Genomic DNA, 25,143 nt, shown 5'->3' on the forward strand with positions numbered 1-25,143 from the left:
TCTTTATAAAGGTGTGGGTCATCCCAGAAGTAATGTCTTAAATCATAGAAAAACTTTTTCTTTTGCCGGTATGTGAAACTAGGTGGTATAAATTTAGCAACAATGTAATTAGCATAATCAGCATACCATGGAGCAGTACGATAAGCATTTATTACAGCTAATTGTTCATCGGGAAAACTATCATCAATAGGGAGTGGGTCATCAAGAACATTTTCTAACCTAGAAAAATTGTCTGCAACGGGGTTCTCAGCTCCCTTCCTATCAATAATATGCAAATCAAATTCTTGTAGCAAGAGAACTCATCTAATAAGTCTAGGTTTAGCATCTTTCTTTTCCATAACGTATTTAATAGCAGCATGATCAGTGTGAACAGTTACTTTGGAATCAACAATATAAGGTCTGAACTTATCACAAGCAAATACAACTGCTAAAAATTCTTTTTCAGTAGTAGCATAATTTCTCTGGGCACTGCCTAGAGTTTTACTATCATATTGGATAACATTTAATTTCTTATCAACTCTTTGTCCTAGAACAGCACCTACAGCATAATCACTAGCATCACACATAATTTCAAAGGGTAAATTCCAATTAGGTGGCCGAACAATAGGTGCAGAAATCAAGGCTTTCTTAAGTATTTCAAATGCTTCTACACAATCATCATCAAAGACAAAAGGAACATCTTTTTGTAAGAGATTAGTCATAGGCCTAGAAATTTTTAAGAAGTCTTTAATGAACCTCCTATAAAAACCGGCATGACCAAGGAAACTTCTTATACCTTTAATGTCCTTAGGACACGGCATCTTTTCAATAGCATCAACTTTAGCTTTATCAACTTCAATACCTCTTTCAAAAATTGTATGCCCCAAGACAATGCCTTCATTAACCATAAAGTGGCACTTCTCCCAATTCAATACAAGATTAGTTTCTTCACATCTCTACAAAACTCGATCAAGGTTGCTTAAGCAATCATCAAAAGAAGTTCCATACATGGAGAAATCATCCATGAAAACCTCAACCATCTTTTCACAAAAGTCAGAGAATATAGCAGTCATACATCTTTGAAAAGTAGTAGGTGCATTACATAAACCAAAAGGCATACATCTATAAGCAAAGGTACCGAAAGGGCAAGTAAAAGTGGTCTTTTCCTGATCCTCTTTTGACACAGGTATTTGAGAGAAACCAGAATAACCGTCTAGAAAGCAAAAATGTGTATGTTTGGATAATCTTTCTAGCATTTGATCAATAAAAGGTAAAGGGTAATGATCCTTTCTAGTAGCTTTATTTAATTTGCGGCGGTCAATTGCCATTCTATAACATGTAACAATTCTTTGTGGGATCAATTCGTCTTTATCATTAGGAACAACAGTAATACCTCCCTTTTTACGGACACAATGGACAGGACTTACTCACTGACTATCAGCAACAGGATAAATTATACCTGCCTCCAGAAGCTTTAGTATTTCATTTCTTACCACTTCTTTCATCTTAGGATTTAACTGTCGTTGGTGATCAACAACCGGTTTAGCGTCTTTCTCCAATTTTATTTTGTGCTGGCATAGAGTGAGACTAATGCCCTTAAGATCATCAAGAGTATATCCAATAGCAGCACGGTGCTTCTTCAGAGTTTTCAATAATTTCTCTTCTTCCTACTCTGGAAGGTTAGCACTAATAATAACAGGATATATCTTCTTTTCATCAAGATAAGCATATTTAAGAGTATCAGGTAATGGTTTAAGCTCAAACACGGGATCAACCTTGGGTGGAGGAGGATCCCCTAGAATTTCAACAGGCAAGTTGTGTTTCAAAATAGGTCCTTGTTTAAAGAATACTTCATCTATTTTCCTTCTTTCATTCATAAACATATCATTTTCATGGTCGAGCAAATATTGTTCTAAAGGATCATTAGGAGACACGGCAATAGAAGCAAGACCAATAATTTCATCTATACTAGGCAATTCTTTATCATGGGGTTGTCTACGAAATTTAGCAAAATTAAAATCATGAGACATATCCCCTAAACCAACAGTAACAATATCCTTTTCGCAGTCTATCCTAGAATTAACAGTATTCAAGAAGGGTCTACCAAATATAATGGGACAAAAGTCATCTTGTGGGGAACCAAGAACAAGAAAATCAGTAGGATCTTTAATTTTCCCACACAATACTTCAACATCTCTAACAATCCCAATTGGTGAAATAGTATCTCTATTGGCAAGCTTAATAGTAACATCAATACCTTATATTTCAGCAGGTGCAATATCATGCATAATTTCTTTGTATAAGGAATGAGGTATTGCACTCGCACTAGCACCATATCACATAAGCCATGATAACAATGATCTCCTATTTTAACAGAGACAACATCCATGCCAACAACAGGTCTATGTTTACCTTTACATCGGGTCTAGCAATTCTAGCAGCTTCATCACAGAAGTAAATAACATGCCCATCAATATTATCGACCAAGAGATCCTTAACCATAGCAATACTAGGTTCAACTTTAATTTGCTCAGAGGGTGTAGATGTTCTAGCATTACTCTTACGAACCACAGTTGAAGCTTTAGCATGATCCTTTATTCTAACAGGGAAAGGTGGTTTCTCAATATAAGTGATAGGAACAATAGGATCAACATTATAAGTGATAGTCTTTTCTTCAACTTTAATAGGTTCAAGTACTTTTACTTCAATGGGAGGATGATATTTAAACCACTTCTCCTTAGGGAGATCACCATGAGTAGCAAATGATTCACAGAAAGAAGCTACTATCTCAGAGTCAAGTCCATATTTAGTGCTAAATTCACGAAAAGCATCGGTATCCATAAAAGATTTAACACAATCAAACTTAGGTGTTATACCTGACTCCTTACCTTCGTCGAGTTCCCAATCTTCATAGTTGCGTTTAATTCTTTCCAATAAAACCCATCTGAATTCAATTGTCTTCATCATAAAAGAACCAGTACAAGAAGTATCGAGCATGGAGCGATTATTAAGAGAAAGCCGAGCATAAAAATTTTGAATAATAATTTCTCTTGAGAGCTCATGATTGGGGCATGAATATAACATTGACTTAAGCCTCCCCCAATCTTGAGCGATACTTTCTGCTTCGCGAGGCGAAAAATTATATATATAATTATGATCACGATGAACCAGATGCATAGGATAAAACTTCTGATGATTCCAATTTCAATCGGTTGTAGTTCCATGATCCAATATCATCACATAGCCTAAACCATGTCAATGCCTTTCCCTTCAAAGATAAAGGGAAGACCTTCTCTTGATAACATCCTCGGGCATACCTGCAAGCCTAAATAATCAACAAACTTCATCCACATAGATTAGGTGCATATCGGGATGTAATGTTCCATCTCCTGTAGAAGGATTAGCTAGCAGTTTCTCTATCATACCCGAAGGAACTTCAAAGTAAACATTTTCAGTAGGTTCAGTAGGTTGAGGAGAAACTCTTTGCTCTACTGGTCGGGGTGAAGATACCCCGAACAAGCCCCTAAAAGGATTATTTTCCATAGTAACAAGTGACAGTAAATTTCAGCACACTATATAAATTTTTCCTTACCAAATTCCACCTACCAGAGGCGCTTCACTCCCCGACAACGGCGCTAGAAAAGAGTCTTGATGACCCAAAAGTATAGGGGATCTATCGTAGTCCTTTCGATAAGTAAGAGTGTCGAACCCAGCGAGGAGCAGAAGGAAATGACAGGCAGTTTTCAGTAAGGTATTCTCTGCAAGCACTGAAATTATCGGTAACAGATAGTTTTGTGATAAGGTAATTCGTAACGGGTAACAAGTAACAAAAGTAAACAAGGTGCAGCAAGGTGGCCCAACCCTTTTTGTAGCAAAGGACAAGCCTGGACAAACTCTTATATAAAGGAAAGCGCTCCCGAGGACACAGGGGAATTATCGTCAAGCTAGTTTTCATCATGCATATGATTCGCGTTCGTTACTTTGATAATTTGATATGTGGGTGGACCGGTTCTTCGGTACTGCCCTTCCTTGGACAAGCATCCCACTTATGATTAACCCCCCTCGCAAGCATCCGAAACTATGAAAGAAGAATTAAGGTAAACCTAACCATAGCATGAAACATATGGATCCAAATCAGCCCCTTACGAAGCAACGCACCAACTAGGGTTTAAGCTTCTCTCACTCTAGGAACCCATCATCTACTTATTACTTCCCAATGCCTTCCCCTAGGCCCAAACAATGGTGAAGTGTCATGTAGTCGACGTTCACATAACACCACTAGAGGAAAGACAACATACATCTCATCAAAATATCGAACGAATACCAAATTCACATGATTACTTATAACAAGACTTCTCCCATGTCCTTAGGAACAAACGTAACTACTCACAAATCATATTCATGCTCATAATCAGAGGGGTATTAATGTGCATAAAGGATCTGAACATATAATCTTCCACCAAATAAACCAACTAGCATCAACTACAAGGAGTAATTAACACTACTAGCAACCCACATGTACCAACTGAGGTTTTAAGACAAAGATCAGATACAAGAGATGAACTAGGGTTTGACAGGAGATGGTGCTAGTGAATATGCTGATGGAGATTGACCCCCTCCCGATGAGAGGATCGATGGTGATGACGATGGTGACGATTTCCCCCTCCCGGAGGGATGTTTCCCCGGCAGAACAGCTCCGCCGAAGCCCTAGATTGGTTCCGCCAAGGTTCCGGCTCGAGACGGGGGCGCTTCGTCCCAAGAGCTTCCTTGTGATTTTTTTCCAGGGCAAAAGACACCTTATACCAGAAGATGGGTGTGACGCCCCTGATTTGACCGTACACTAATCATGCACGCAAATGTGTACGATCAAGATCAGGGACTCACGGGAAGATATCACAACACAACTCTAAAACATAAATAAGTCATACAAGCATCATAATACAAGCCAGGGGCCTCGAGGGCTCGAATACAAGTGCTCAATCATAGACGAGTCAGCGGAAGCAACAATATCTGAGTACAGGCATAAGTTAAACAAGTTTGCCTTAAGAAGGCTAGCACAAACTGGGATACAGATCGAACGAGGCGCAGGCCTCCTGCCTGGGATCCTCCTAACTACTCCTGGTCGTCGTCAGCGGGCTGCACATAGTAGTAGGCACCTCCAGTGTCGTAGGTGTCATCGTCGACGGTGGCGTCTGGCTCCTGGACTCCAGCATCTGGTTGTGACAACTAGATAGAAAGGAAAAGGGGGAAAAGAGGGAGAGAAGCAACCGTGAGTACTCATCCAAAGTACTCGCAAGCAAGGAGCTACACTACATATGCATGGGTATATGTGTAAAGGGGCATATCAGTGGACTGAACTGCAGAATGCCAGAATAAAAGGGGGATAGCTAGTCCTGTCGAAGACTACGCTTCTGGCCATCTCCATCTTGCAGCATGTAGAAGAGAGTAGATTGAAGTCCTCCAAGTAGCATCGCATAGCATAATCCTACCCGGCGATCCCCTCCTCGGCGCCCTGTTAGAGAGCGATCATCGGGTTGTATCTGGCACTTGGAAGGGTGTGTTTTATTAAGTATCCAGTTCTAGTTGTCATAAGGTCGAGGTACAACTCCGGGTCGTCCTTTTACCGAGGGACACGGCTATTCGAATAGATAAACTTCCCTGCAGGGGTGCACCACATAACCCAACACGCTCGATCCCATTTGGCCGGACACACTTTTCTGGGTCATGCCCGGCCTCGGAAGATCAACACGTCGCAGCCCCACCTAGGCACAACAGAGAGGTCAGCACGCCGGTCTAACCCTATGCGCGCAGGGGTCTGGGCCCATCGCCCTATGCACACCTGCACGTTGCGTACGCGGCCGAAAGCAGACCTAGCCTAGTGGCGTTCCAGTCCAATCCGGCGCGCGCCACTCAGTTGCTGACGTCCGAAGGCTTCGGCTGATACAACGACGTCGGGATACCCATAACTACTCCCGCGTAGATGGTTAGTGCGTATAGACCAAATGGCCAGACTCAGATCAAATACCAAGAACTCGTTAAGCGTGTTATGTCGAAGTAACCGCGGATGCCGTCCAGGGCCAGGCCCACCTCTCACCTAGGCGGTCTCAACCTGCCCTGTCGCTCCGCCACAAAGATCCACTTGCGGGTACTCCTACGAGCCGACCCGACTTTAGTCATCACATGTGTCATGTATATAGTATAAAGTATATACCCGTGATCACCGCCCAGGTGATCACGGCCCGATAGTATAGCACAGCAGACGGACAAGAATGTAGGGCCACTGATGGAAAACTAGCATCCTATACTAAGCATGTAGGATTGCAGGTAAAGGTAACAACAGTAGTAGCAAGGATAGGCTATGCATCAGGATAGGATATCGGAAAGCAGTAACATGCTACACTACTCTAATGCAAGCAGTATAGAGAAGAATAGGCGATATCTGGTGATCAAGGCGGGGGGGCTTGCCTGGTTGCTCTGGCAAGTAGGAGGGGTCGTCAACTCCGTAGTCGAACTGGGCAGCAGCAGTGTCGGTCTCGTAGTCTACCGGAGAGAAGAGGGGGGAAGAAACAGTAAATACAATGCAAACATAAACATGACGATGCGTGACATGACAATGAGCAGTGCTAGGTGTGTCCTAACGCGACAGTAGGTGGTACCGGCGAAGGGGGGAATATCCGGGAAAGTATTCCCGCTGTTTCGCGTTTTCGGATAGACGGACCGGAGGGGGAAAGTTGCGAGTTCGATAGGTTAGGGAGGTGTGGTGGACGAACGGACTGCGTATCCGGATTCGTCTCGTCGTTCTGAGCAACTTTCATGTTGAAAATATTTTAATCCGAGTTACGGATTAAAAGATATGATTTTCTAAAGATTTTATTAATTTCTGGGATTTAATTAATTATTTAATTAAATTCGAAATTTGTATTTATGACATCAGCATGATGTCATGCTGACGTCAGCAGTCAACGTTGACCGTTGACCTGGTCAACCTGATAGGTGGGTCCCACTTGTCAGTGACTTCTAGTTAATTAACTACTTATTAGTTAAATTAATTAACTAATTAGCTTAGTTTAAACAGGATTAATTAACTTGATTAATTTAGTTAATTAATTAAATTTATTTTTATTTTTTATTTTCTTTATTTATTTATGTATTAATTTTTATTAATTAATTTATTTTTTTATTTTTTTATTTTTTTTATTCGTTCTGTGTGGGGGGGCGCGGGCCCCGTTTGGCAGTGGCCCAGGGCCATAGCGGGTCGGCCGTCGGGCATAACCCGAATGGGCGCTGCGGGCGTGGCCGGCAGGGGCGCACCAGACTGGGCGTCGGCGGCCACAGCAGGGCGCCGGAGCAAGGGGAGGGGGGTGCCAGTGGCCAGGGGCGGCCGGAGTCAGGCGCGGCAAAGGCCAGCGGGCGCGGGACGCGGCCGATGCGACGCATCCGCGGCGGCGCAGGCGGCACCGGAGCGGGGCACGGGGAGCGGCGGCCGGTGGCGGCCAACGGCGGGCGGGCCCGGCGCAGGGACCTCGCACGGGAGCGGCCTGGGGGCGAGGGTGGCCACAGGCAGGCGCGGCAGTGCGCGCGCGTGCGGGCGGGAGAGACGGGGCGCGGCCATGGGCGCGTTCAGGAGCGCCGGGGCGCGGGTGAGAACGGCGTCGTGGCGTCCGCGAGCGGCAGGCGGTTGCTACGGCGGGCGGCAAGTGCGTGCGACTACGGCGCGGCGCGGGAGCAGAGAGGGAGGAGGGGAGGCGGCGGCTCACAGGGGCCGTAGGGGATGGGCAGCGGGGGTTGAGGGGGTCGTCGGGGACGAGGCGACGCAGGGGAGGAGGCGAGGCGACTCCGGGCGACGACGATCCGGGCGGCGGCGGAGGGGGAAGCAGACCGGCGAGGGAGGCGGCGCGTGCTCCTGGCGGCGGCGGGCGACGGCGGTGGTCTCCTCCCGATCGATATCGGGGGAGGCAGAGGGGGGGATTTTTTTGTGGGGGGAGTGGGAGGAGGTGTCGGTGGTGAGTGGGGGGAGTGGATAAGGTGTCGGTGGTGGTGGGTGGCCGGCCGGCTGGGCCTGGGGATTGGCCCAGTTGGGCCAGGGTCCAGTGGGGGGGCTCCTCTTTTTGTTTTTTTGTTTTTTTTGTTTTTTGTTTTTTTGTAATTTCTTTTCTTTTATTTATTTGCTTTTCTGTTTTACTTCAATTTAAACTATTTAGGCATTTTATAAAAATGTGTTTACCACACCATATTTACTTATGCAAAATATGGCATCTCCCGAACATTTTTATTTTAATATTTGAAAACTTTTGTCGTTTGACTTATTTAGGATTTAAATTTGAAACGGTTTTGAATTAACCCGAGATTAATTACAGTGACAGAGGTGACGTGCCATCATTAACGTGAGATTACTGTAGCTTGATTATCCGGGCGTTACAATGGGCATCGGGGGGCTTCCAGGTGGCCCACGAGGCAGGGGGCGCGCCCTCCACCCTCGTGGACAGTGGGTGGCCCCCCTCTGGTGCTTTCTTCGCCAAATATTTTTAATAAATTCCAAAACTGACTTTCGTGGAGTTTCAGGACTTTTGGAGTTGTGCAGAATAGGTCTCTAATATTTGCTCATTTTCCAGCCCAGAATTCCAGCTGCCGGCATTCTCCCTCTTCATGTAAACCTTGTAAATAAGAGAGAAAAGGCATAGGTATTGTGACATAATGTGTAATAACAGCCCATAATGCAATAAATATTGATATAAAAGCATGATGCAAAATGGACGTATCAGGCCACCTTGTGCAAATGTTTACCACATAAAAACTGTGTGTGATGGACAGCCTTTGCCACACAGTTTCTTCTACGGACCGTGTGTGATACATTAGATAATGCAAACAATTTAACCGGGAAAATTGTGTGTGATGTACTTGCGAACAGAAAAGTTTTCCTTGGAGCGACTGTGTGGGATGTATATACGAACGGAAACATTTAGCGCTGGTTGACCGTGTGGGATGTACTGACGACCGGAAATGATTTCGCCCGTATAATTGTATTTTTTGAGCACTACTGTACGTATTTCTGTATTTGAGTGCTCGCCGGTCGCACACGACCTCATTTAGCCGAGCGTGTGTGCCAGGAGGGCATATCCCCGACGGTTTCTGGGTCGTGTGGGAAGGACCCCCCCCCCTATCGCCCACACTCACTTGGTGACGGTTCCAAATGTCGTCGCGGAAAGGGGTTAAAAACCGTTTGTTTAGGAATGACGCGCACCAGTGTTCGTGCTTGCATAGCGAATCACAAACCTTAACACCAATATTCTTACTAAAGCACAATTACTCATCAACATGACTCACATATCACATCATCATATCTCAAAACTATTACAAGGAATCAAGTTTATTTTGTCCAATGATCTTCATGAAAGTTTTTATTATATCCTTCTTGGATATCTTTCACTTGGGACTAATTTTCATGTGTTGCTTTTGATAAGCTCAAACAAATATAAGTGAAGATCATGAGGATAAATTTTCTTTCTCTCAAAATAATTTAAGTGAAGCAAGAGAGAATTTCTTGAAATTTTTACTAACTCTCAAATAAATCTAAGTGAAGCAACAGACTATTTCTTCAAAAATAACTAAGCACACCGTGCTCAAAAAGATATAGGTGGAGCACTAGAGCAAATCCATAGCTCATAAAGATTAAGTGAAGCATAGAGAGCAATTCTAACAAGTCATGGCATAATTTTATCTCTCTCAAATAGGTGTGTCCAGCAAGGATTCAAGACTTAAAACACAAAATAAAACAAGCAAAGACTCATATCATACAAGACGCTCCAAGCAAAACACATAGTATGTGACGAATAAAAATATAGCTTCGAGTAAAATACCAATGGTCATTAGAAGAAAGAGGGGATGCCACTTGGGGCATCCCCAAGCTTAGTTGCTTGCTCTCTTTGGATAATAGCTTGGGATGCCAGGGCGTCCCCAAGCTTAGGCTCTTCTTACTCTTTATTCCTTCATCCATCTTAAGGTAACCCAAAACTTGAAAACTTCAATCACACAAAACTCAACAAAACCTTCGTGACATCCGTTAGTATAAGTGTAGCGACCCGACCTCAGACGGTCAAGTCTCTGTGCTTTAGTGTCATCCCTGGATCGGTAATGCTGACACACACAGTACTCAAATGGATTTATAACAGAGTAGCAATCACACACTTATGACATCGAATGTCTCAAAAGAGAACTTATTACAATAAATATGGCTTATGGCCATCTAACTAAGATAACAGCGGAAGGCTTGGAAGATAAAGTGAGTCCATCAACTCCAACGGCATAGCTGAGTGCATGACAAATGACCTAGCGCACCTTACTCTTCGTCTGAAAAGTCTGCAACATGATACGTTGCAGCCCGAAACGGGTCAGCAAATGGAATATGCTCGCAATATAACACAGTAGAGCAATGAACAGATAAATGCTATCACTACATGCATATATGGCTGGTGGAGGCTCTATGGTTATAATGTTTTGCGAAAAGCCAATTTTTCCCTACAACAAAGGAATATGTTTTATTTAACTATCATGGTGGTTCAAACATTGAGAAGGTTCCTCCAACTCAATCCCCATTAAAGTAATCATTATCAACCCAACAAATTAACTTAGAGTGATCAGATCAAATCAATAATTCAAGTACCAGATACTCAAGATGTCCATAATCGGGGACACGGCTAACCATGGTTAGTTTGTACACTCTGCAGAGGTTTGCGCACTTTTCCCCACAAGACTCGATCTCCTCCGCTGGATTTCTCGCACTACATGGTGTTTGAGAAACGGATGACTGAGACATAGTCTTTCGGAAGCATTAACTCTAATCCTGGTTAGACAGTACCAACCTACATCCCCTACATCCGCTAGCCTACCACTGGAAGAGGTCATGCAACCTACTCAACTATGCTAGAGCCCATAATAGCTTGTGGCTGCACATGGAAGTTTCTAGCATGAATAATCTTATGATCCCTTTGAGCCTGGGTGGCGAACCATGGGATGATCACATGGGTACTCCGGGATATCATAGGACAACACTGGATTCTCCAGGTGCCCTGACAACCATTGGGTACTTCAGGGTGCCTTCAACCAATCCACCCAGATGTGTATTTAAGTAGCCACCTTAAGTTAGCCATTAATTAACAAAACTCACATCTATCATGGATACACTCACCCAATCCACGTCTACGAGCATAGCATAACAATCCTGAGCATAACGTAGAAGTAACTCCCAAAGGTTTGATAATAAAAGGGCAATAGGTTCTACCTCATCATCTACTTCCCAAACCCACATGTTATTCAGATCCTAACCATGCAATGTTTGAGGGTTGAACTAATGCATAAAAACTGGGTAATAAAGGGATATGATCAAAGTGTTACTTGCCTTGCTGATGATCTGCAAAACCTAGAGACTCGTAGTAGCACGCTTCGCACTCCGGGAATTCTATCACAAACAAACAATAGCATACATAAGCACTCAACTAGAAGCACGGATAAAACTCAAATAAGAAGATCTAACCAGAAAGTTCAACTGAAGAACTCCGGTTTGCAAAAAGAATCAAATCAAACGGAATAACGAAACTCAAACTACGAAAGAAACAAGATCCGTTTATTAATTTGGACTAAAGTCAAATTTTACAGTACCAAAATCTTGTTCAAGTTGGTTAAACAGAAATAAGGCTTCAAGACGAAGATCTAGGCGCTTGTTTCACCTGATTTGGATAAAAGGGCGAAAAGATAAACTAAAACGAAGATCAGGGCAGAAATCGCGATCGAAAATAATCGCGGAAAACCCCGGGAAAATAAAACGAGACGAACAGGCTAACGAACGAACGGTCGCTGTCTGCGGCTAAATGACGAACAGCGTTCATTAAAACGAACGTACGGACGAACGTACGCTATTTAACTAAACCGAAAAAAACCCGAACCGAAACTAAAAAACTAGATCTAGGGTTTTAAAAAAACTGACGGTTTTCCCGAGAAAACCGAGTCGGCGGCGGCAGCTACCTCGGCAACGGCGGGATCGGTGGCGGCGGGTGGCGGCGACTCCAGCGGCCGCGGGGCGACGGGGTGGCGGCGGCGACGGGCGGCGGCTCCGCGGGGCAGCTGCGGGGAACGGCGTCGGCGGCGGCGGCTTCGCGCGACGGCGGCTGCGGCGCTAAGGTTTGCGGGGGCGGGGCGGCTGGGCTGGCGGGGCGAGGCCTCGGCCTTTAAAGGGCCGGCCGGGGCGAGGTGTCCGGGACGGACACGGCCCGTTAGGTCGGTTCACTCTTTTTTTTAAATAAACCTGACGCGGAAAAACTAATAAAAGAAATACTAAGCAGAGTCCAAAAATCCTGAAATAAATTTTCTCGGTCCTCTAATAAAATTGCGGACAAAGTGAACATTTATTTGGGCCTCTAATGCAATTTCTAAAAATGCATATTTTTCCTAATTCAAATAAAATAGCAATAAAAGTCCAAATAAAATACTTATTTGATTTTAATATTTTTCCTCAAATATTTATTTCTTTATTTGGAGAAGTCATTTTATCCCCTCTCTTTTATTTTTCATATTAGAAATATTTGAAGAGAAAAATAATTAGAACCAAATGATCCTCTTTTCAAAATTTGAGAAAAACTCAAATATGAAAATAATGAAAGTCCTAACTCTCTCCGTGGGTCCTTGAGTTGCTTAGAATTTCTAGGATCAACCAAAATGCAATAAAATATGATATGCAATGATGACCTATGTATAACATTCCAAATTGAAAATTTGCGATGTTACAATAAGAAAGCAAATTACTACTACAAGTACGGTATCAAACCAATTCATATTTTATTCTTGCATTATATCTACTGTATTCCAACTTTTCTATGGCAAAAACTCTTCAAAGAAAACCATAGAATCATCAAAACAAGCACACAACGCAGAGAAAATAGAATCTGTCAAAAACAGAATAGTCTGTAGCGATCTGACTATTTCGAATACTTCTGTAACTCCAAAAATTCTGAAAAATTAGGACGGCCTGAGCAATTTGTATATTAATCTTCTGCAAAAAGAATTGGTATTTTATCACTCTCTGGTTAAAAATGAGAATTGTTTTCGTGAGCGCAAAAGTTTCTGCTTTTCAGCAAGATCAAACAACTATCACCCAAGAAGATCCTAAAGGCTTTGCTTGGCACAAACACTAATTAAAACACAAAAAACACAATCATAACAGTAGCATAATTGTGCAAACACACAAGAACAGAAAGCAAAAAGCAAAAATAAATTTTATTCATTGGGTTGCCTCCCAACAAGGGCTATAGTTTTACGCCCTTAGCTAGGCATAAGATTTCAATTATGCTCACATGAAAGATAGTAATTGAAACACGAAGAGAGCATCGTGTAGCATGTGAAAACACATTTAAGTCTAACATAATTCCTATGCATAGGCATTTTATAAGCAAACAAATTATCAAAACAAGCAAAGACTAGCATATGCAAGGAAGAAGAATAAAACATTGACGATCTCAACATAACGACAAGTAATTTAGTAACATAAAAATTTCCACCACAATATTTTCCTCTCTCATAATAATTACAAGTGGGATCATAAACAAATTAAACAATATAGCAATCATATAAAATTTTCTCTTCATGATCCATATGCATAAAAGTTTTATAACCTTCCAAGATAGTGGGATTAACATCAACAAAAGTCATGACCTCTCCAAACCCACTTTTATAAAAAAAATCACAAGATTGAACACTCTCCAAATATGTGGGATTATTTTTACCTATAGTTGACACTCTTCTGAACCCACTTTCAATATTATTGCAAACATATCCATCATGAGGATTAAATAAACTAGATCATAAAAATCATTACCACCCCAATCATGATCATTACAATAAGTAGTGGACATAGCACTATTAGCATCCCCAAGCTTGGGGTTTTGCATATTATTAGCACAATTGACATTAATAGAATTTATAATAACATCATTGCAATCATGCTTTTCATCTAAGGAGCTATCATGAATCACTTTATAAATTCCTTTGTTTAACACCTCATCACAATTTTCAGATTCATAAATCTCAAGAAAAACTTCATAAAGATAATCTGGTGCTCTCAAATCACTAGCAATTGGTTCATCATAAATGGATCTTTTGAAAAGATTAGCAAGTGGACGAGGATCCATATCAATATATTTTTAGCAAATGGAGATGCAACCAAATAGAAGGTACATGGAAACACAAGCAAACATCAGATCTGACGAGAAAAACGGTGAACGGAAAAAGAGGGCGAATAAAACGAAAAAAATTTGTGAACTGGGGGAGATGAAAACGAGAGGCAAATGACAAATGATGTAAATTGCAAGGAGATGAGATTTGTGATTAGGAACCTGGTATATGTTGAAGATCCTCCCCGACAACGGCGCCAGAAATTCCTTTTGATGCGGCTTGAAGCTACATCGGTATTTCCCCAAAGAGGAAGGGATGATGCAGCACAGCAGTGGTAGATATTTCCCTCAGTGCTGAAACCAAGGTTATCGAACCAGTAGGAGAACCAAGCAACACAACGTAAACAACACCTGCACACAAATAACAACTACTCGCAACCCGACGTGTAAAAGGGCTTGTCAATCCCTTTCGGGTACCGGCGCCCAAAGATAGGCAAACGGACGTGAGGAAATTGTAGTGCATTGATAGATCAAATGCCAAATAAAATAAATAAGAATAAATTGCAGCAAGGTATTTTTGTATTTTTGGTTTAATAGATCTGAAAATAAAAGCAAAGGAAAATAGATCGCAAAGGCAAATAATATGAGAAAGAGACCCGGGGGCCGTAGGTTTCACTAGTGGCTTCTCTCGAGAAAAATAGCAAACGGTGGGTGAAAAAATTACTATTGGGAAATTGATAGAACTTCAAATAATCATGATGCTATCCAGGCAATGATCATTATATAGGCATCACGTCCAAAATTAGTAGACCGACTCCTGCCTGCATCTACTACTATTACTCCACACATCGACCGCTATCCAGCATGCATCTAGTGTATTAAGTTCATGGAGAAACGGGGTAATGCAATAAGAACGATGACATGATGTAGACAAGATCTATTTATGTAGAAATAGACTCCATCGTTTTATCCTTAGTAGCAACAATACATACGTGTCGGTTCCCCTTCTGTCACTAGGATCAAGCACCATAAGATCGAACCCGCTACAAAGCACCTCTTCCCATTGCAAGATAAATAGATCAAGTTGGCCAAACAAAACCCAAATATCAGAGAAGAAATACGAGGCTATAAGCAATCATGCATATAAGAGATCAAAGAAACTCAAATAACTTTCATGGATATAAAAAGATAGATCTGATCATAAACTTAAAGTTCATCTGATCCCAACAAACACACCGCAAAAAGAGTTACATCATATGGATCTCCAAGAGACAATTGTATTGATAATCAAAAGAGAGAGAGAGGAAGCCATCTAACTACTAACTATGGACACGTAGGTCTACAAATAACTACTCATGCATCATCGGAGAGGCACCAATGGAAGTGGTGAACCCCTCTGTGATGGTGTCTAGATTGGATCTGGTGGTTCTGGACTCTGCGGCGGCTGGGATTGATTTTCGTCGACTCCCCTAGGGTTTCTGGAATAATGGGGTATTTATAGAGCAAAGAGGCTATCCGGGGGGCACCCGAAGTGGGCACAACCCACCAGGGCGGTCCTGGGCCTCCTGGCGCGCCCTGGTGGGTTGTGCTCCCCTTGGAGCACCCCCCAGGCGCTGCCTTGGCCCATTGGGTGTCTTCTGGTCCATAAAAAATTGCCATGAAGTTTCCTTGCATTTGGACTCCGTTTGGTATTGATTTCCTGCGATGTAACAAACATGCAGAAAACAACAACTGGCACTTGGCACTATGTCAATAGGTTAGTACCAAAAAATGATATAAAATGACTATAAAATGATTATAAAACATCCAAGATTGATATTATAATAGCATGGAACAATCAAAAATTATAGATACGTTGGAGACGTATCAATGCACCTAGTTCATCAAAGAAGAAAAACAAAAAGAAAAATGATAGAACTTTGCATGCTTCTAGTGAACCTGTGGTAGAAAACCTTCTGAGAATCAGGATGATGTTTCTATTTATAATGCTGAAACACAATCTGGTAATGAACATCCACCTTGTAATTATAAGAATGATAAAGATGTTCATGTTGATGCTCAACCAGATAATGAGAAAGAAACTGATAATGATGTAGAAATAGAACCTATTATTGATCCTGATAACCCACCTCCTAAGAATAAAAAACATGATAAAAGAGATTTCATTGCTAGAAAACACGATAAAGAAAGAGAACCATGGGTTCAAAAACCCATGCATTTTCCTACTAAGCCCCCAAAAAATAAGGATAAGGAGGATTTTGAATGCTTTGTTGAAATGCTTAGACCCGTCTTTTTGAGAACACGCTTGACGGATATTTTGAAAATGCCTCCATATGCTAAGTACATGAAACATATTGTCACTAATAAAAGAAAGATACCTAAAGCTGAAATTTCCACCATGCTTGCAAATAATTCTTTTAAGGGAGGAGTACCTAAGAAGTTAGGAGATCAGGAATACCCACTATACCATGCTCCATTAAAAGAAGTTATCTCAAAACTGCTTTATGTGATTTAGGAGCCACTGTTAGTGTTATGCCTTTCTCTTTATATAGAAGACTTGATTTGAATAAGTTGACACCTACTGAGATATCTTTGCAAATGGTTGATAAATCAACTGCTATACCTATTGGAATTTGTGAGGACATTCCCATTGTTGTTGCAAATGTTACTATCTGAACAAACTTTGTTATTCTCGATATGCCCGAGGACGACAACATATCGATTATCCTTGGTAGACCCTTTTTCAATACTGCAGGGGTTGTTATTGATTGCAACAAAAGCAAGGTCACTTTTCATGTTAATGGTAATGAGCATACGGTTTATTTCCCAAGAAAACCCCCAAACTTTGAGCACCACATCATGTACTAACTCAAGGATCGTTGCTTAGCACGGAAGGAAACATATGCAGCAACATATATGGAGGTAAAATGTTACTCAGCGTACAAGACGCTCCTCAGGTGAGTGTCTTGTGGTAGGAGTAACTTTTTGGACAGCAGCAAGAATCAATAAAGAGACACCAGATTTTTACGTGGAAAACCCCCCAACTTGAAGGAAAAAACCACGGGCCTGATGACCCACAAGTATAGGGGATCAATTGTAGCTCTTTTCGATAAGTAAGAGTGTCAAACCAAACGAGGAGCAGAAGGAAATGACAAGTAGTTTTCAGTAAGGTAACGTCTGCAAGTACGGAAATTGGAAGTAGCGGGTAGTTTGATAGCAAGATAATTTGTAACGAGAAAGTAACGATAATAGTAACAAGTATGCACCAAGGTAGCCCAATCCTTTTGAGGAAAAGGACAGGCCAAAACAGTCTCTTATGATAAGCAAAGCGTTCTTGAGGGTACACGGGAATTTCATCTAGTCACTTTCATCATGTTGGTTTAATTCGTGTTCGCTACTTTGATAATTTGATATGTGGGTGGACTGGTGCTTAGGTGCTGTTCTTACTTGAACAAACCTCCTACTTATGATTAACCCTCCCGCAAGCATCCGCAACTATGAGAAAAGTATTAAGAATAAATTCTAACCATAGCATTAAACTCTAATATCCAATCGGTCTCTTAAGGAATAGCGCGTAAACTGGGGTTTAAGCTTCTGTCACTCTCGCAACCCACCATCTATTTACTACTCCACAATGCATTCCCTTAGGCCCAAATATGGTGAAGTGTCATGTAGTCGACGTTCACATGACACCACTAAGGGAATCACAACATACATACTATCAAAATATCGAACACATATCAAATTAGCATGATTACTTGCAACATGATTTATCCTGTGACCTCAAGAACGAAAGTAACTACTCACAAATAATAAACATGCTCATGATCAAAGGATTATATGATGACCCACAAGTATAGGGGATCAATTGTAGCTCTTTTCTTGAAGTAAGAGTGTCGAACCCAACGAGGAGCAGAAGGAAATGACAAGTAGTTTTCAGTAAGGTAACGTCTGCAAGTACTGAAATTGTAAGTAGCGGGTAGTTTGATAGCAAGGTAATTTGTAACGAGCAAGTAATGATAATAGTAACAAGAATGTAGCAAGTTAGCCCAATCCTTTTGAGGCAAAGGACAGGACAAAACGGTCTCTTATGATAAGCAAAGCGTTCTTGAGGGTACACGGGAATTTCATCTAGTCACTTTCATCATGTTGGTTTAATTCGTGTTCGCTACTTTCATAATTTGATATGTGGGTGGACCGGTGCTTAGGTGCTGTTCTTACTTGAACAAACCTCCTACTTATGATTAACCCTCCTGCAAGCATCCGCAACTACAATAAAAGTATTAAGAATAAATTCTAACCATAGCATTAAACTCTAGGATCCAATCGGTCCCTTACGGAATAGCGCATAAACTGGGGTTTAAGCTTCTGTCACTCTCGCAACCCACCATCTATTTACTACTCCACAATGCATTCCCTTAGGCCCAAATATGGTGAAGTGTCATGTAGTTGACGTTCACATGACACCACTAAGGGAATCACAACATACATACTATCAAAATATCGAACACATATCAAATTCACATGATTACTTGCAACATGATTTATCCTGTGACCTCAAGAACGAAAGTAACTACTCACAAATAATAAACATGCTCATGATCAAAGGATTATTAAATAGCATAATGGATCTGAACATATAATCTTCCACCAAATAAACCATATAGTAATCAAATACAAGATGTAATCAACACTACTAGTCACCCCCTAGCACCAATCTATAGTTCCGGTAACAAGATTGAATACAAGAGATGAACTAGGGTTTGAGATGAGATGGTGCTGTTAAAGATGTTGATGGAGATTGCCCTCCCCAAGATGGGAGAGTTGTTGGTGATGATGATGACGATGATTTCCCCCTCCGGGAGGGAAGTTCCCCCTGCGGAATCGCTCTGCCGGAGGGAAAAAGTGCTCCTGCCCAAGTTCCGCCTTGAGATGGCGGCGCTCCGTCCCGAAAGCCTTCTCCTTATTTTTTCTAGGTCAAAAATGACTTATGTACCAGAAGGTGAGCACCGGAGGTGGGACGAGGAGGCCACAACCCACCAGGGCGCGCCTGGGGGCCTAGCGCGCCTAGGTGGGTTGTGCCCACCTGGTGGCCCCCCTCCGGTAGTTATTGGCTCCAATATTTCTTATATATTCCATAAAAAATCTCCGTCAAGTTTCAGCTCATTTGGAGTTGTGCAGAATAGGTAGCCTGACGTAGCTTTTTCAGGTCCAGATTTCCAGCTGCCGGAATTCTCCCTCTTTGTGTGTACCTTGCAAATTATGAGATGAAAGGCATTAGAATTACTCCAAAAAGCATTATTATGGATAAAAACATTATAAATAACAGTAAGAAAACATGATGCAAAATGGACGTATCAACTCCCCCAAGCTTAGACCTCGCTTGTCCTCAAGCGAAAACCGAAATCAAAAAACATGTCCTCATGCTTTGAGAGAGAGGTGTCGATAAAAACAAAATACGAACATAGAAGCATAATGTTGATTATTATAACAGCAACAAAATTAAACATAGGACTTTTATCATAGAACTTGCATCATATACTTCCCATGAATAAGTAACAGTTCATCACATAACCGAAGTATAAAGCAAAAACTCTATTAGAAACTAACAAACTATGTTCTCAGTCAACTTTGCAACTACAATTCATCATCTTTTCAGGAAGAGTCACGTGTCGGAGCCTTTTAAGCAAGTCCACATACTCAACCATCATATAGTCTTCTATGATTGCTAACACTCACCTTGTACCCATGAGCAAAACGTCTCAACCGGACACATAGAAAGATAGGGGCTTATAGTTTCGCCTCCCAACATACTCACCTCAAGGGTGATGTCAACAATAATAACTCATGCTATCTATATTCAACTGGAAATATGTGCCTAGATCTTTCCTCACCACATGATGCTTGCCAAAAGAGAAAGTAAAAGGGGAATAGAAGGAAAACTTTGACTCTTTGCATAAAAGTAAAAGATAGGCCCTTCGCAGAGGGAAGCAGAGGTTGCTATGCGCTTATTTGTTTGCATGCTCAATCCCTTAGTGCAAGAGAACGGCACGTTGTATTGCCCCTTAAGATGACAACCTTTATTATATAGTTTGTCGCTTTTATTCATTGTCATCCAAGTTCATACAACGCTCAGTTTTCTCTTACACTAAATCATCTCACATATTTAGAAGCAATTTTTATTGCCTTTTTGCATCGATGACAACTTACTTGAGGGATCTTGCTCAATCCATAGGTAGGTATGGTGGACACTTGAAAAAGATTTGGGTTTAAGGGTTTTTGGATGCACAAGTAGTATCTCTACTTAGTGCAGAATTTTTGGCTAGCAAAGATAGGGGGAAAGCACCACATGTTTAAGGATCCATGACAATATGACTTCTGTGTGAATATAAACAAACATAAACCACTAAGTTGTCTTCCTTGTCCAACGTCAACAATTTTGGCATATAATATTTTGATGATAGCTCACAATCACAAAAGATTTCTAGGATAGTATATTTATATGTGAGTCTTCTCTTCCCTTATTAATTCTTTCATGAGTTGCATCATTGACTAATGCTATGTTTGTCAATCTCTAATAAAATTTCCTACTTATACTTTTCCTTATGTGGTGCTATCACCTACCATAGGATTAGTATATGATCTTATTGATTTATTTCCTTTCTTTTACTTATTTACTTTCTCTTTTTTCTTTCTTTCTGATTTCTTTTCTTTATTTTGCAACATGAAAGTAAAAAAACAAAAACTCAAACTAAAATTTATTATATAGCTTGCACACGATTACAATGATAGATCACTAAGCAAACTCTCAAAGAGGAAAGGATTGAACTAAACTTTATTTCATCTAAAGCAAAAAGATCGAACTAAGATAAGTAAAAGCAAAAAAGATAGTGGGATGATACGATACCGGGGCACCTCCCCCAAGCTTGGCGGGAGCCAAGGGGACTGCCCATACCCGATACTTAGTTCTCCTTTGGTGGTGTAGAAGATGGTGGTGAAGTAGTATTCTCCAATATAACCATGAGTAGATCCTTCAAACCTCGAACCTCTCGAAGGGCTTGATGAATTAATTCACTATTTTTCTTCACCTCAGCCATTATGTGTTTATTCTCAGGGCCCCAAGGTTTGGTTCCTGCACTATTTTCTCTTGGTCGAGATATGTCCTAGTTGGACGGTATGTGCCTACGAGGAGTGTTCTCGAACCCATAATTGTGAATCAAATTATGAAAAAAAATTATGATGTAACCTGTGTAAGGGCCTCCTTGGTGGGAGATCTTCTTGCACTTCCAGGCTCGCTTGATTGCTCGACGATCCCATGGCTTGATGAGGATTAGGGTGAGTGGAGATGCCAGCTAAAGTGCCCCTCTCGGAGGCTGGAGAGTGAACCCCAAAAGGATTTTCCTCTTCTTCCTCCATAGCAACCTCTTCAGCTTCATCCCTCCTTAGATCCTCCTGAACCAACCTTGTGTCTCCTTCTCCATTGCTGAAGGGTGAGTAAGACATGATGTTGTTCTAGTTGAATCTGTCAGAAAATAGCAAGAAAAGAGAACAAAGTATTTTCTCCGCGATACGGTGGTTAACAGGTGCAGGAAGTATATATAGATTTTTTATCTTGGAGGACAAGTATATGGAAGAAAAATGGAGTACGGAAGGTGTCCCAGGTGGGCACAACCCACCTAGTGTCTTGTGCCCACTAGGGGACGCTTCCTAGAAGTTTCTTTATTTCCAAAATTCTAAAATATTCCTAAACTGACAAAAATTATTTTTGCGGATTTTTCGGGGTCCGTTTACTTACCGTATCACGTACCTCCTTATTTTGATGATTCTGGAGTGTTCCAGAAGGACTCTTTTATGTGTTCTTCCGGTGTCAAAGTTTGGATAATATTACTTTCAATATTAATAGGCGTACCTGAGATATAATGCTTTATTCGTTGTCCATTGTCAACCTTCGGGTTAGTACCTTCGGAATTATTTATTTTGATGGCACCAGACCGGTAAACCTCCTCGATGACATATGGGCCTTCCCATTTTGGGAGGAGCTTTCCTGCAAAAAATCTAAAACGAGAGTTGTACAAAGAACATATTCTCTAACTTTAAACTCACACTTTTGGATTCTTTTGTCATGCCATCTTTTGACTTTCTCTTTGAATAATTTTGCACTTTCATAAGCTTGGGTTCTCCATTCATCTAATGAGCTTATATCAAATAACCTCTTTTCACCAGCAAGTTTGAAATCACAATTGAGTTCTTTAACTGCCCAATATGCTTTATGTTCTAACTCAAGAGGCAAATGACAAGCTTTTCCATAAACCATTTTATAAGGAGACATACTTAGACCAATTCTTCCTGGACCTATTAACAGTCTTTTGCAAAATTAATTTTATTTCTCTATTGCTAAGTTCAACTTGACCACTAGGCTGGGGATGATAGGGTGATGCAATTCTATTGTTAACATCATACTTTGCAAGCATTTTATGGAAAGCACCATGAATAAAGTGTGAACCACCATCAGTGATTAAATATCTATGGACTCGAAACCTTGGGAAAATAACTTCCTTAAGCATTTTAATAGACGTGTTGTGATCAGCACTACTCGTTGGAATAGCTTCTACCCATTTAGTAACATAATCAACAGCAACCAAAATATGTGTATACCCATTAGAGGAAGGAAAAGGTCCCATGTAATCAAATCCCCAAACATCAAATGGTTCAACAACAAGTGAATAATTCATAGGCATTTCTTGATGCTTACCGATATTACCTATTCTTTGACATTCATCACAAGATGAGACATACTTACGGGCATCCTTGAAGAGAGTAGGCCAATAAAATCTAGATTGCAATACCTTGTGAGAAATTCTATCTCCAGCATGATGCCCTCCATACGAATCGGAGTGACATTTCCATAGGATTTGTCCCTGTTCATGCTCAGGTACACAACATCTAATAATACCATCTACTCCTTCTTTATAAAGATGTGGGTCATCCCAAAAGTAATGTCTTAAATCATAGAAGAATTTTTTCTTTTGTTGGTATGTAAAGCTAGGTGGAAAATATTTAGCAACAATGTAATTATCATAGTCAGCATACCAAGGAGTACTATTAGCAACATTTATTGCAGCCAAATGCTCATCAGGAAACTATCATCAATAGGTAGTGGGTCATCAAGCACATTTTCAAGCCTAGACAGGTTATCAGCTACGGGGTTCTCAGCTCCTTTTCTATCAATGATATGTAAATCAAATTCTTGTAACAAGAGAACCCAACGAATATAGGTTTAGCATCTTTCTTTTCCATAAGATATTTAATAGTAGCATGGTCTGTGTGAACAGTTACTTTGGAATCAACAATATAAGGACTAAATTTATCACAAGCAAACACCACTACTAAGAATTCTTTTTCAGTAGTAGCATAATTTCTTTGACTGTCTAGAGTTTTACTAGCATAATGAATAACATTCAATTTCTTGTCAACTCTTTGCCCTAGAACAACACCAACAGCATAATCACTAGCATCGCACATAATTTCAAAAGGCAAGTTCCAATCAGGTGGTTGAACAATAGGTGCAGTAATTAAGGCTTTCTTGAGTGTTTCAAAGGCTTCAAGACAATCATCATCAAAAACAAAAGGAATATCCTTCTGCAAGATACTAGTAAGAGGCCTAGAAATTTTAGAAAAGTCTTTAATAAATATCCTATAGAAACCAGCATGACCTAGGAAACTATGAATACCTTTGATGTCATTAGGACATGGCATTTTCTCAATTGCATCAACCTTAGCTTGATCCACTTCAATACCTCTTTCAGAAATTTTATGACCCAAGACAATGCCTTCATTAACCATAAAGTGGCACTCTCCCAATTCAAGACAAGATTTGTTTGTTCACATGTCTGCAAAACTCGATCAAGATTGCCTAAACAATCATCGAAAGACTTCCCATAGACAGAGAAGTCATCCATGAAAACCTCAACAATCTTTTCACAAAAGTCAGAGAATATAGCCATCATACATCTTTGAAAGGTAGCAGGTGCATTACATAAACAAAAAGGCACGCGTCTATAAGAATAGGTTCCAAAAGGACAAGTAAAAGTAGTCTTTTCTTGATCAGGTTGAGATACAGGTATTTGTGAAAAGCCAGAATATCCATCAAGGAAGCAAAAGTGTGTGTTCTTAGATAATATTTCCAGCATTTGATCAATAAAAGGCAAAAGGTAATGATCTTTTCTAGTTGCTTTATTTAATTTTCTAAAATCAATTACCATTCTATAGCCTATAACACTTCTTTGTGGAATAAGTTCATTCTTATCATTAGGAACAACAGTAATACCTCCTTTCTTAGGGACACAATGAACAGGACTTACCCATCTACTATCAGCTACAGGATAGATTATACCTGCTTCCAGAAGTTTTAATATTTCCGTTCTTACCACCTCTTTCATCTTCGGATTTAACCGACATTGGTGATCAACAACGGGTTTAGCATCAGGTTCCATATTAATTTTGTGCTGACATAGAGTGGGACTAATGCCCTTTAAATCATCAAGAGTATATCCAATAGTAGCCCGGTGCTTCCTTAGAACTTTCAATAATCTTTCTTCTTCATGTTCTGAAAGGTTAGCACTAATAATAACAGGATATATCTTCTTTTCATCAAGATAAGCATATTTCAAAGTGTTTGGCAATTTTTTTTAATTCAAACATAGGATCACCTTTAGGTGGAGGTGGACCTCCAAGAGTTTCAATGGGCAAATTGTGTTTAAGTAGAGGACGTTGTTCAAAGAAAATTTTATCTATTTCATTTCTTTCATGCATATGTAAATCATTTTCATGGTCTAGCAAGTATTGTTCTAAAGGATCAGTAGGTGGCACAGCAATATAAGCAAGACCAATTAATTCATCCTTACTAGGCAATTCTTCTTCAAGAAGATTTATACTAAACTTGGAAAAATTAAACTCATGAGGCTCATCACCAAAGCTAACACCAACAGTTTGTTTCTTGCAATCT

Source organism: Aegilops tauschii, chromosome 7 (genome assembly GCF_002575655.3).
Source record: "Aegilops tauschii subsp. strangulata cultivar AL8/78 chromosome 7, Aet v6.0, whole genome shotgun sequence".
NCBI classification, from domain to species: Eukaryota; Viridiplantae; Streptophyta; class Magnoliopsida; order Poales; family Poaceae; genus Aegilops; species Aegilops tauschii.